At 39.7% G+C, this 14834-nt stretch overlaps 1 non-coding gene across 1 annotated transcript; it reads right to left on the minus strand.

The window, feature by feature from the left end:
• Window positions 1-11637: 11637 nt before the first annotated feature.
• Trnav-uac (transfer RNA valine (anticodon UAC)) lies at window positions 11638-11710 on the minus strand. The gene has a single exon. It is a non-coding gene; the product is annotated as a tRNA-Val (tRNA).
• Window positions 11711-14834: the final 3124 nt, after the last annotated feature.

The following is a 14834-nucleotide window of genomic DNA, read 5'->3' on the forward strand; positions in this document are numbered from 1 at the left end:
TTGCAAAAATGCAATACCGATTCTAGGAAAAGTAAGAAAATATTCCCAGAAATGTTCGTCACAGTCACAAAAGAAGAAAAAGACGCCAAGAAAAAAAGATATGAAATCGTAACGAAATCACTGAGGGTGATGTTACTGTAACCGTCACGCCATCTTTCACCTATGTAACGTCACGCGTTTTTTTTTTTCGGAGAAAGAGGATGCGGCCTTTAAAACGTGCCCGCGTGGGACATGCTACCTTCAATGAAAATATTCTCCATGCACAACAAGTAGGTGCCATAAATTGGCAGCTAGTTGCCCCCGAGCCAATTACTGACTTTCTAGAAGTCCAAGGACACAGTATCTCAGGTTCTCCTGAGCAAATCTTTATGGGTCTCTTGGCTGTATTACCAGGACTTCTTGGGGGAACTACTAAACTCATAGTGCGACCCAACTATAAAGAATGTGCGATACTCTACAGTGTCTGCCCCGCTGATCCTGGGGCGGGTAAATCAGCAGCGTTTGAAGTGGTTACAAGGCCTCTCGGTGAATGTCAACTTGGTACCGATACACTCAAGCAGGACTGTTCGACCATTTGATGAATGAAAGACATGGGGGCGTGGCACTTCTCATCAGTTCTGGGAGTGTTCCTAGAAAGCGTTTTAAAGCGGCAAGTAGAGGGAGCCGGGGAACGCCAGTTATTTTGTGGTCTTCATGATGGCTCTATGTGGTTTCGAGTAACGGGAAACAGCGACCGCATGGAAGTAGCCAACCCATGTGTCATTATCGGAGGCTACAGCCAACCTGAGCCATTTATTTTCACCTACTTACATCTAACAAGCCGGAACGATGGTTTTCCCGACCGGCTACTGCTGTCAACTCCACCATCTGTAGCCCTCCATGAAGAAGAGATAGACGAGTGGAACGAAGTGTTACTTGATTCCTACGAAAACGTCAAATTGTCCCGTGTGTACAGCTTCGTAGCAGAATTCCACAAGGCTGCAGCACGAAGGTACAGCATGTCAGAAGACGGGAAAGTGGTCTTTAGAAGATATGCGAATGAGATTGCTGACAAGCTTAATGAGCAATGGCGGGAGAGAAGGAAGATGCATGGCAACTTGTCTAAAGACAAGAAGACCCGCTTGCGTTTGGCGCTGAATTTGCACGTGTTGTACTTTGTTCTTGGTGAGGAACTTAAAGGAAGATCCCCAACAACAGTCCCCATGGTAATTAGCAAGGAAACCATAGCCCAAGCCGTTGAGCTCACCAAATATTTTTCTTCGCAGAGAGGAGTCTATGAAAAGGTAAGAGAACTATTCTTTAGTCAGTTAAAGATAAATAATGTGGTCCGTTCACTTTGACGGAGGCACTATTTTTTCCTCTTTTGACGGAGACAAAAGAATGGAAAATACACTGAAAAAATGCTTTTATATCAACAGACAAAATTGTTGGGAAACGTTTTATCATATTGTCAGCGCTCTCTTTTCTTCTAACTTAGGCCTTACTAAAAGCGATGCTTAGTTAACTTTTGAAATTTAAGCGAGACTCGCTTGTGAGGATGATCTATGTGGACTGCTGTGTCATTTTCATATACTCACCAACTTTTTTAACTCAAAATGTATTGCCGTGACTGAAAGATTGGCCTAAAACATCGTGTACAAAACCTTTCATTCACAGTGCTGCGAAGAATTAACTGAAAACGACGACGATGCTGTCAACAATGACGACTTAAAAAGTAAAATCTTGCTTCACCCTGGGCCATTTGTAAAGCCAAGAAACGTTATCCGTAGGCTTACTCGCAGTGCGCGGACAGAGGCCATTGTGAACGAAATGCGTGCCCTCCAAGAACTTGGTTACGGAACATTGCACTGCAGAGGAGCTGTCCACAAGGCCTTCTTGAAGGTTGTTCCGGGCAAATTGCCAGCAGGCGATTTACTAGTAGATAGAGAAGCTCATATTGCACAGTTTAGAAAAGAAGATAACATGCTTCAGAGAACTGAAGCTGCTATCTTTAGGGAAGCACACCCAGATCTGTAAATAACAATAGTTTTACACAAGAACTATCCGCGTACGGTTAAGAAGCCTAAGCAAAACTCGTAATAAACTTGATTATCTACTGGCCGGCAGAGATTGGCCAGTCACAATTCTTCAATGTGAATAACGTTGGAATAACGCGCGTGTTATACAGATATTAGACTTCTTCACAGTATTGCAGTCAAATTTCACTATTATATACAAATCTCGGACAATGACTGTTAACACATCTTTAAGACATCGTTCAGCACTCCGAATTCTTAACGTGTGGGTATCCGTAGGGCTTCATTCTCAGAGTACTATTTCACAGAAGGCCTTGGAAGCGCAACCGGTTGTGGCTATTTCACAACAACAATACGTTTCATTTTTAATGTATTAGAAGAAAAAAAAAGGCTTGAAACACGTTGTCGTTATATACTTTACCGGTATGTTAGCCTGCGTAGCAGGGCGGTTTTGGTTGGGAGCGCAAAGTAATAAAGGCAGGCTAGGGCAGAGAAACCTGAAGGAAATTGGGGCGGCTTCAACGATCGTTCACGCTCGCTCCGCGCGCGGATTTCTCGTTTTCCTAGATTCGCCGCTCGTGCGCCTCGCTCGACAAAACCGCCATGCTACGCAGGCTACCGTTATATTAGTACTGATATTTGATTTGACACCCGGTATGTCATATACTTGCCATTGTACGCCGTACTTGACTGGTTAAAATTGAAATTTAGGCATGCACATTCATTTAGAATGAAACGCAAAATCAGATTATTTGATCTACAATAAGACTATAAAGCTATAAAGATGATCAGAGATTTACACTTCAAATGAATTATATATTGTTGAGTTTTGTCGATTGTGCCACTAGGCCTTATCATGGTGGTTTCACATTGCTTTTGGTCCCAAACTTCATGTGAAAGGCGTGGACATGATACTGTATACAGATGAGATTATTAAACTCGTATCGTGCCAGCAACATCATGCGTGTATTTCCGTTTTTCCTTTACTGGCCCTTTGCCTTTGGTCGTTTTCCTTCCATATGAAAGTATGCATATTTTCACTCCCATACCCACTTTAAAAGCTTTCACTTTAACCTATAAATAAGTTGCTAAGTAACAACGTCATCAAATATATATCTTTCCATCGATGCCTCGTTGTCAGGATATTCTGAGCAATCCTAATAGAGTTACACTTACTAGGAAAATTAAGAAAAGTAACATTTTGGGAGAAAATTCACTGTCAATTTAGCTGTTTACCTTCACTAATCTTTGAAGATTAAAATTGCCCCTTTACTAAAAATTAGGCAGGCTCAATTCAATGGAAAAGAAAGAAGATAAAGTGGGCAATAAAACTGTTTATAAAGAAGGAAGGCAAAGAAAAAAATACATAGAGCGAGACTGAGAAAGATCGAAATAGATCCTAAAAAAAGTTCCAATTTTGGTTTGTGCGCCGCGGCTTCTGCGAACAAAAATGTTTATAATAATTTTTCTGTTTAATTACATCCCTTTACTCCGAAATATGCCCTCTTTGTTGCAAACCTCATTGTTGGCCATTCTTATGATAGTCAAAAATCAGCTCAAGAAGGGAAATGGTTAAAACATCTCAGTTTTTTTCGTTTCTCGCTGGCCGTCACCAAAGCGTTAACTGATACATATTGGCTTAAAATTGTTAAAAACGTTTTCAAGACTTGACATGCGGCCACATCACATCTCTTCTTCATTTCAGGAACTAAAAGTTGTTCGTTGTCGGTTTATGTCAGCTGAACCCTTGCTTAATTAAGTCAAAAATTGTCAGTGAATTTGTCGGCTCATGTCAGTTGAACTCTCGCTTAGTTAAGTCAAAAATTGTCAGTGAATTTGTCGGTACTGACAAACCGACAAAATTTGTCAGTTGTCGGTTTGTCGGTTCATGTCAGTTGAGCCCCTTGCTTAATTAAGTCAAAAATTGTCAGTAGTCAGTACAGCGGTGACGAAAATGGCGCTGCACCGTAACCTCCGGGGTAAATTGCTACTTTTAAAACTCTTACAAAACTCGAGGAGGAGAAGAAAAGAAATGCAGCAGAAAATCATTTTCCTTTTGACCGTCAGGCGAATGTTATTATTAGAAGTTTTTTTTCTTTCTGCTTTTCTTATTTCTCCCGAGAAAACCACTGCTGATCGATCATGTCGACGGCTTCCCCGTAACAAGGGATGGTTCGAAGAAGTATGGAACACATACACTGATCAGAGGTTCAAGAAAACGTTTCGTGTATCAAAAGCCACCTTCAATTTTATCCTTGGTCGTATACAACACGATTGCGATGACACTGACTCAACATTGTCGATCGCTTGCTCGTCTTCCTCTTCGTCTTGTTCTTTGTAGCCAGCTAGTGGAATATTTTCGTCAAAAGGTAGTTCGTCTTCTGATCAATTATCGGACTCTGCAGCACTGCAAACCAAGGGGGAAAGAGCATGCAAACTTGCACGGAAAGCCGCCATGTTTGTTTTAAACCATTCTCGACCCCGGCGCAGTGCTTACGCTTCTGATTCCTGACCATCATGCACAGAGGAGCTCTGGGGTAATAAACAGAATCAATGCACATGCTCATTGAAGGACATTTTTCCTCGAAGCTACTCGCGGGGCTCGCAAGATAAACAATTCCCTCGAAAAATACATTTCCGAAATTTATGCTTTAGGTTCGACACGGCATAAGGACGACGTTTGAATCGCTGCCGTGCCGTCGTGCTTATGTCGAACTTAATTCAAGAATGAAGCTCGGCACGGCAGAAGCACGACGTATGAACTGGGCCTAAACAATACGTCTTTCATTTATGTTCTGGTCAAGGTTCTGACCCTTATTGCTTTTTCCCAGTGAATCCTTTCGTGGACGAGACTGATTTGTCGTTTGAGAAAAAAATATCTTCATGCCCATCAAACATCATTTCGGTAAAAGTGAATGGCTAAAAATAAACTAACAGAGACCACGCACAGCTTCTGCCACATTTGTACCAGGAAGCTTATATTTCTTACATCAACTGTAATCGCGGCAAGGTCTGACTGTGCCCCGGTACACAACAACGAAAATATTATTACTTCGCTTTACTAGCAAGTAATCTACCATAAAAAAGTACTACTTAAGAATCATTAAAAACAGAACTCACCTAAAATCGTTTCCCGAATCCAACGGGATGATCTGATATCAGCGGTGCGAAGTTTTCGAGGAGAAGCGATCGATTGTGCTGCCTAACAGTCGCGCAACAAGTGCCGTTTGTTAAACTTTGGCGCTAGAGGTTAAACATGTTTTGAATACGAAAATTCTTCCTATAAAAAATTACAATACGCTAACATGCATAACCCAACACTTGCCAACGTAAAAAAGCCGTTATTTCAATTGAACCGCCCAGTACTCAAACTGGTCTGATCGGTTTGCCTTGCGACCTTGCCTGTAATTCGAACATCACTGCTGACCATTTTTACAGCGTGCGCGCTTAAAAACAATCGAACTTTGATCCAGTGATCAACTGCGATCAACGAGGTGCAAGGCGAGTTTTTGCGGACTTAGTTTTACAGGGAACAAGGTCGTCGGCTAAATCAAAGCAGAAGAGGGACCAGTCTTTACATTGAGGTACGATATTTATCTGTAGCAAAGCATAGTAAAAGATTAACGCTAACTAGAAACTCATATAGTGTACGTGGTAAGCTAAGATTTCCGTGCAGCACTATTCAGATCATATAAGCTTAAGTCTTCTGTTTCGATTCCCATCACATTAACTATTTGTGTGAAATAGTATGAAATGACTGCTGCAAGCCTTATATATGAACGGGGCCGTACGGAAATCGTATTACAAACTGGAACCTGACAGCGGCAAAATCAAAAACAATTCTCCACAGTTCAACGTAAGCTTACATGTACGTTTTATTCGTTTGTTTATTCTTATGCCTCTGTTAAGGCCATCCTCACCAACACATAATCTCTTATGCTATGCATATGCGCCTCTACTGAGGACCATGCTATGTTTATGCTTGCATCTCTAAAACTGCACTTGCATGTCCATTTCTGTTCTTGTTTTTCTGGAGTGTAACGTATATCATATGAATTTACATTCACTTGATTACACTGTACTTTTTTAAGAGAGAGCATCGCACTCAATGAAGCCTGAGTGAATCAGTTTTATTCAGGTTCTTTTTTGACTGTTTAAACAGGGGTATTTTTTGCATGAGCGTGCGCGACCGCTGAACAAGCAGTGTACATGGACTTTCACCACAGGGTCTGCCCTCATCAAAATGGCGTGTCTCAAAGCTATCATCGCGATTATTTTCCTCGTTGGTCTTGGCAAATGTGATCGTTATTTAACAAAATTTGTAGTTTGTAAAAACTCTGACATGGTCTTAACAAAAGCGAAGTAGACGGGCTTTAACATACCACAAGCTATTATCAAATTCGATCTCCCGACTTGACCTGGACAACAGCTCGCATGTATGTAGTGCTTGTAGGATTGCACTGACCTCATTAAAGTCTGAACGAACTGTTGAAACATTTGATAATGTAAGTAAACACTTTCAATTTGATTTGTTTTAAATGGGGAAAGGAACAGAAATATAAAAAAATGAAACATAGCAGATTTCTGCCTCAGCGAGTGGGTTCGAAGTGCACAAAAGCTGGTGATGTTCAGCACCTTAAAGCTACAAAATGAACAGCACACAAGACAGACATTTAGATTAGTCACCTGGGGAGATGTTGGTGGTATTCACTCCGTGTGTCTCGAACAATAAAAAAATGAATATCAGTGAGACACAGTCAAAACTGCAGTCAATAGGACTGATTTTGATGAACCAAACGGCTAAAAGCAATTCAAATTCCTTTAAAAGATGCGTTACAGTGTTAGTCACCACAAAAACAAGAAGTTCTGCAATTTTGTGATAAACAAACTTTGTATCGCTAAAATTCTTAAGACAACAGCTGTCTATTCCAACTGATAACAGCGTGGTAGTCGCCCGCTGATCGTTATTAATCAACTCCCGAAATATGGCGAAATCAGCTATCCACAAATTATTGACAGAAATCCTCTATGGCATCAAGAAACTAATTTAAATCGGATTTATAGACAAACACTAAATAAAGAACATTTTGCTTGAAAGCTCCCCGTCAGCAATACATTCTTTGCCAAAATTTGCGGTTCTTGAAGGGGAATCAAGACAAGTCTAGCACCAAACAACAAAAATTAGCCATGTTCGTGTCAGACATCCTTGAGAAGCTTTCTCTTTCAGCTCGTTCAACGCATCAGTCTCCACTTTCTGTAAATCACCAGGTCTTTACTTCTTTTGGACAAAGACGGTCTTCCCTAAGTTCCTGCTACCATTTGAATCTCAAGCAAGCTTTCAAAGTGAAGAATTTGGTTCCTATGACTATGTACCACTGTCGTTGTCACTGGCCACGTGCTCTTTATCAAGTCTCAATGCGTATGCTCATGCAAAAAAGACCGCCGTTGATTGTTTATAACTCTCTCACACACTGTAGAATTCCTATGATTTAGTTCTGTTGTGGTTAATAAATTTACAGCTTCATTTGAGGTTTTGAGTGGGCTTAAAAAATGGTTTGGCTCATGGTAATGAAGATGTGTGGACTGTGTTTCAAACAAGCATTAATCACAACGTTCAGTATTTTCAACATGGCATTAGTCTGTTGCAATGTATAATTGATACCAAAATTTAACTCTCCAATTTCTTTTTTTATTATTTTCTTGACTTTACAGCAAAAACCACAATGTGCAATGTACGTGATTTTTACTTTCTTTAAACATTAGCAAGCAATGAATTTATCAACAGTGTGTAGTCACAATTTATACAAAAGCACTGGCTAATATATACAACTATCCATGTGTTGACCTTTTTCTCTTAGATGGGTGTGTGATTAACGTGGTTTATGTTTGTTTGTCATGCCTTAAAGTAATTGGACAGTATGCAACATGGCGTTGCGCTCACTCTTGAATGGTTTTTTTTTCACCGCCATCAAAAGCTGTCTGATTATCTTGTTTTTTTATTTTTTTTTTTAAAGAAATGCTTTAACATCACAAACTTTGTGAAAGTTATGATTAATTAGTCTAACAGACTTCATGTCCTTTAATTCGGTCAGTAATCATACTTGTGATTAAACAAATCGGACTCCCGGTACACAGTTGTCTGATTTTGTTAGACACCTGTACATGTATTGATTGCAGACCGAATTGGATTCCACTCGGTCTTACTGAAATAGTGAAGCTACATGTTATTTGCAGAACCTGTAATTTAGAGCAAATTTTCAGTTGTTGATTGATTATTATTCTTTGACAGGATGAGTAAAAAATTAGAAAGGAGATTTACAACCAAGTTCAAGCCGTGCCATGGGAGGCAACAAATGCAGATAAGAATTTACACATTTTAGCCTGTAAACTGGATTTACAGTATACTTAAACCCTCAACACTGCATTATACATCTATGCATGTATTTTTTCATAAATGTCTTGCTAGCCTGCTAAATGCATGTTTAAAACAAGTACATGACTGTATTTCTACATGTTAAATGGACTGTAAACTCAGGGTAATACCATAAACTATTAATGTTCAAGGTGTATACTCATTGTTGTTGCCGATTTTTAGTTGCCTTTTTTTCAATAAAATTTTATTGTTGGCCTATGAAGATGCCTCTTTATTGAAACATTATTACTGTACCTTCAAAAATGTAGCATGTACTTTTCAGCCCAGCTCTTGCTTCTTGACATGATATTTTTAACTTTATCACGAAAACCAGGAAAAAACCTTGTTAATGTTTTGTCCTTTGTTTACATATTTTATGATTTGTCATTGTCAGCCAGGCTTACCAAGCTTTTAAGGTTTAAATTAAACCAGATTACTAGAAAAAGGTCTGGGAGAACCAGGCTTACCACGCTTTTGAGGTGGGAGATTTTTATTAGGCCTACCAGTAAACCCTGGTTAAACCAGGCTTACCATGTTTCTGAGGTGGAAATTGTAAACCAGATTTCCCAGAAAACCTTGGTTAAACCAGGCTTTTGAGGTGGAAAATTTCAACCAGGCCTACCATGAAAGCCTGGTAATACCAGACTAACCAAGCATTTCTGGTTAGTATTTTTAAGTAGAGACCTGAGTTACCAGAGTAAAACCAGGCTCAACCAGGCTTTCAGTTTTAGTTGATAATTGTCAAAAGCCTGGTAAGTCTGGTTCAACCAGGGTTTACCAGGCTCACCAGGCTTTTAACCAGACTTTTGATGCAAGGGCAGAAATCCACACAATTGTTGTCTTTCTCTGCGTTTTGGCGTCGTCGTGAAATAGTCCAGGAGCATATGTAAGAAATATAGCTCCCGTGGGAAGTTCGTGCTGAAAGCAAGCAACTGCTCTAGAGGTATCAAGAAGAAAGAAAAATCTTGTTGCCAGTTTTGTAACCCGCGCCGAGGCTTTTTTTTTGGGGGGGGGGGTTAAAAAATTAGCCTAACAGACTATGCATGAAAACGAGGTTGGGGAATAAAATGTCTTAAAACTTTACAAACTGTAGATAAAATGACACCAAAATAACAGGAGTTTTAAAACTCGATGTTGTCAGTTTTTTTCATAGCCGCTGGGATACTTCACTAGTAACGTGACGAAGCTAGCACGAAAACGAGGCTGCGAAATAAAGCTTCTTATAGTTCTTTAACTGTGAAAAAACTAAAATAACGGGGATATAAAACGCAATGTTGTGAGTGTTTGTCTGAGCCAGTGGGACGCTGCCACTAGTCATGTCACAAAGCTAGCGTGAAAGGGAGACTGAGCAATAAACGTATTATAGTGCTATCAACTGTGGATAAAACGAAACCAAAATGACAGGAGACATTTAACTCAATGACGTCAGTTTTGGCCTTAGACAAACACTCACTCATTAGTGGCGGAATTAGGTATTCGCTTGGATATTATGCTCTAATCACGTGGCCAAAGAAATGTGGTGGTTCGTAAAATTTTTCACTGGTCCTTTGATGTGGATTAAGATACTGTATTTACATCCGGAATCCAATGTCTTAGAGATAAGAGATCGATGTTTCAGCTGTGGTGTACAAGAAATTTTGTGACCAGACCAGGATATGTCATGCAGTCATTTTCATCTACATGTATCTTAGCGATTGACGAAAAGTTAATAGCTTAACTCCTATTACTGTGAAATGATCAGCTAAGTAAAACGCTCAGACAGAAATGTTCAAGTGTGTCCAACACGTATTTTTTATTTATTTTCATTGTCTTCCCATGAAACCTAGTCATAAAAAATCTTCCTCCTCATCTTCATCCGGGTCTGGAAGGACTGGAAGGGGGAGTCTGGATCTCGAATCACGGGTTAAATTTCCCTGCATTCTCGAATCACGTTACCCTTTTGAGTCATTTCACGAATCACGTGAAAAGGTGATGAACGTATATTAACTGGTCACGTCCATCAATGATTCTTAGTGGTTACTGGACTAAAATAGGCAAGAGTTGGTCGTAAAACTGACGACCCCTCAATGTTAAGGAAACAAAAAGTATGGTGATTAAACTGGCAATTCTCTGCTTTTTGCTTGACCACTACAAAGTTGTCTGGCAATGAATATTATTGCTACAAAATCGAAGGTCAACAATGTTTCACTTTTACATGGCTTAACTTCGAACCCTCGTCACGACACACACATCTGTTTTATCGGTAGAAATCTCGATTCACGGACTACAATGTTAGAGGATCACGCGTCACAGTGAATTTATAATTCACTAATCACGACTGTGTTTCATGAGTTTCTCCAATTCACTCTCTGTTCACCGGTCAATTCACGGATCACTGAAACCCCTTCCAGACCTTGCTTCATCGTCATCATCGTCATCATCATCATCATCACCACCATCATCATCGTAACCATCGTCATCATCACCTTCGTTGTCATGCATATTTTCACAAAGTTTCCCACTGTCTAAACGACGACATAAATCGGTGCAGTTTATCCCAGCTTTTCTACATCGGCAGCGGTTTGTTGAGCATCTCTCCTTGGCGCATTTGCACTTTACAAGGTAAGTAATTGCGTCTGGAGCGGCTGGTATACGTAGTTTCTTCATGACAGGCACCCATCCATTTTCATCCGCCGTCCTGCCAAATTTTTCTGGGCATGGAAGGGTGGGATTTGCGACTTCGTCATTATTCCACACCAGCAGTTGATAGTGAGTTCTTAAGATTGCTTGACTTAGTGCAGCTTGGGTTGGTGGAAGCCTTTGAGTCTGACTGCGCTTGCTTCTTTCGAAACAGCCATCTCAGCTCTTTCACCGTACACCAGCCTTGGTACATACAGCTAGCACACAAATTTCTCGATTAAGGCCATCGTCTCTCTGCTGGAAATCGCACTTACTCCAAGAGCTGAAAAGCCACTGATGACTTCTTCGTCAGCTTTATGAAAGTTTCGTGCGCTGACAAAAAGTAAATGGGTCTATGAACTAGAAGCTATGCATCGCTCAAACTACACCAAACTGAAAATTAAAAAGAAGTTCTGAAAGTCCCCTTACTTTACAAAGAAATAATTGTTTTCAGTTGGGTCCTTCCCCAATAAAACCGAAACACATATTGTTCTTCCGAACATAGTTCTAGCATTTCAGTGACGAAAAAGAAAAACGAAAAAAAAAAACGAATGGTTTCGGCCAGGATCGAACTGGCGACCTTCTGCGTGTAAAGCAGACGTGATAACCACTACACTACGAAACCAGATATACGAGTGGCTGATTAAAAATAAGTTTAAATAGGCTCCACCCGCTCCTGCATGGGAAATAGGACACCGCAACGAGTGAAGATAACAGAATGAGAAGTACATTATTTATGGCATTCTCTCTCGTTTTCATGTCGTAGCCTCATTTTCAGGCTAGTTCTAGTTCACTTCCGAGAATAGGAAGAGGGTTATCGAAAGTAATTCTGTGGTTGGTTTGGTTTTTTTCTCTGTACACAATTCCCTTTCCTTGGTGGCGGAGCAAATGTCCATTTATAAACGGGCGATACCGTTTTTAAGACACTCGCAAAATTTTTGCACTCTTATGGAAATTCTTCTCTCCTAAAATGAAGAACTTAACAGCCGGCCCTTCTGCACACTAATCTGTCATAACTAGAGGCCACGAATATAAAATTGTTATTGAATGATAATAATAAAATTCTGAAATTGCTATTTTTTGACCCTAATCTTCGTAGAGCGGTCGGAAAATTGTCCGCAAAAACAGCTTGTGACGTCAATGTTGGTCAGGTGAAAAAAAGCGGGAAATTCAAAACAGTCTTTTTCGAGTCGACTTGGTGCAGAAATTTTGGTGGTTTGTGCGGCCAAAAACCTGCAAAGAAAAAGGAATGTGTGTTTAAAAGTTGCAAGCTGTGGTTATAACCTTCTTATTCTTTTATTTCCTCGTATTAAAACGGACTTTAACGACAGTAATTTCCTTGCGTTTTACTGGAAATGTGCGTGCGTAGGTCCGATTTTTTTTCAAGATGCATTCATTCGATCGGACACTTGTAGCTTTGCAGATCACTAAAATATAAACAAAATCATCAATGTAGAAGTTTTGGCGTTGATATGTGGGCAGAAAAAGAGTTAATCTTTATCTAGTAAAATCTTTCCGAAAATCGGTTTCAAAGCAACTATAGTTTCTTTTTACCTTGATCGTTTCGCGCAGGTAAATTTTGCTTTGTGTTGTCAAGTTGAACTTGCATAACACCTTTTAAAAACCTACGTGTTAGTAAGATTTCTTTCAAACATACACTTAAAGTTACATTATTGTAAAAACGTCTTTCCAGTTATGTATATGATTTAATAGGCGAGTGAAATTTGAGACAATTTTGAAAAATCACGAGTGGTATTTATGCCAAATATCACTACAAATCATGCTATTATTTGTTTATACTACTACCCGCGAAAGGTTTGTAATTTTCAAATTTGGGTATTTCAAATTAATACCACTGCTCTAAGCCAATCAAACTGCAGAAATTTCTCATGTAGTAGTATAAACTAGTAATAGTTGACACTCTAGCTGCCCCCGCTCTGTATATTGTCGGTCAATAGTATTCTTACTCGTTGTGTAGTTCTTTGAAATATACCGATTCATAATGAAGATGTTCACACATATTCCATACAACAGGTGAGATAAATACAGGATACGCAAGGTTCCATTCACTGTTTCAGTTCGATTTACACAGCTTTGATCAAAACATTCTCAGTTTCGAGAATAGTTTATTCTAAACCATAAGAAAAGACTTAAAATTAAGTTTAATTTTCCGCTATTTCTATTTCACTTTTTACATTTAGTTCATTTTATTTGCCCGAAAGTAAGCCTTAGAAATTAAAGGACGTTCGATCAATTCACGCTCGCTCATTGTAGTCTTATTTTAAACTTTATAGCGGAAGGACATCTGTGAACAGGGAATAAGTCAGCACAGAATTTGATGGTCGGCGAATTTCTGTAATCGTCCGCCGTTCTGCTAGTGATAAGCTAGCCGATGAATCATTCACTCTTCTTGCTTGTTTGGGGCCGAGTCGTATACCGGTCAAAGAAAGAGAGAGAGTGTTTTGCAAGGTGTCCAATCAAAGATTTGTGAACTCGTGTCTGGCAAACTCACTTAGTGTTAAAATATACACTGTTATACGCACCTTATAACTTCATCTGCGCTTATTGAGTGTCTTTTGGTCCATAACTTTCATAACAACTGCTCCACAGAATGTCACTGATAACACGTAACACAAAAGGGTATCGAAGTATGACTGCACAATTAATGTCACAAAATCTACCTATTGTAAGCGGCCCCTTCGGGATTTTTTGTTTTACGTCATCCTAACCATTTCGTACTTGCGGGCTAAAACAATAGAAACGTCATCATTACCACCGATTCCTCGCGGCCCCTGTTCAAGCAAATCGAGATTTTTTCGATATTGACTGTATGACTGTATATTTCAACTGTGAGTTACTTTCCTTAATATAAGCGCGAGTTACTAGAGTGCCTCCTCGAAATTTCGCCTTATGGGCGAAATCCCTGCGGGGCAACAATCAAATAATCCCTGACTATTATTACTTGAGCAACAGAAAAATGATCGAAGTAGACTTTTCTTTTCGAGTATAAAGCTTGCTAACCTTTTATTTCCGAAAACGTTTTAAGCGCACAAGTTTGTTCACTCGCATGCGTTAGCAAGGTTCTTTGACTGAAGAGAGGGATAAAGATGGTTCTGCCAAGGTAATATATAAATCTGGGAACGTAAAAAAAAGTAACCGTAACTACTAATAACAGAATACAAGCGGGTTTTAATTCAGCCGGGCGAAAATAGGCGAAATCAACTCACAAATTAATTGAATGCTCAATCAGAAAAATACTCGCCTCTTTGGAAATGATCAAAGCTTTTTATTTCACCTCAGACTGACGGAATGATCCGTTTTTCCTTTAACATTGGTTGTTCTGAATCCAGTAATTTTCAAGTGACGGGGAAAAAACAAACAAACAAATAAAAAGACTTCACAAGGAGCAAACGTTCGCACCTCGTGCATTTCATTCGATCTCAGTCAAAACTCTCTCAGTGACAAACAAACACGGTATACACACAGAAAAACCCGCCTGAAGCCTGCGATAGGAGATGCGCAGAAGCTTGCGCAGAACTTTTTTTCGGCCTGAAGACCAACATTTACGTCACGTAGTCTCCAGTCCATCGCGCGGCCATTTCAGAAACGTTTTCGTGAAGTACTCGGAAATGCTCGGATTTTGATCTTTCATCTTTCTGTAAAGGCTTGGGTAGAAAAGTCTTTACCCAAATCTCACTTAGGAGGGTTCTTTTTATTGTTTGGTGAAGGTAACGTGACGAAAGAAAATA

Source organism: Porites lutea, chromosome 3 (assembly GCF_958299795.1).
Source record: "Porites lutea chromosome 3, jaPorLute2.1, whole genome shotgun sequence".
NCBI classification, from domain to species: Eukaryota; Metazoa; Cnidaria; class Anthozoa; order Scleractinia; family Poritidae; genus Porites; species Porites lutea.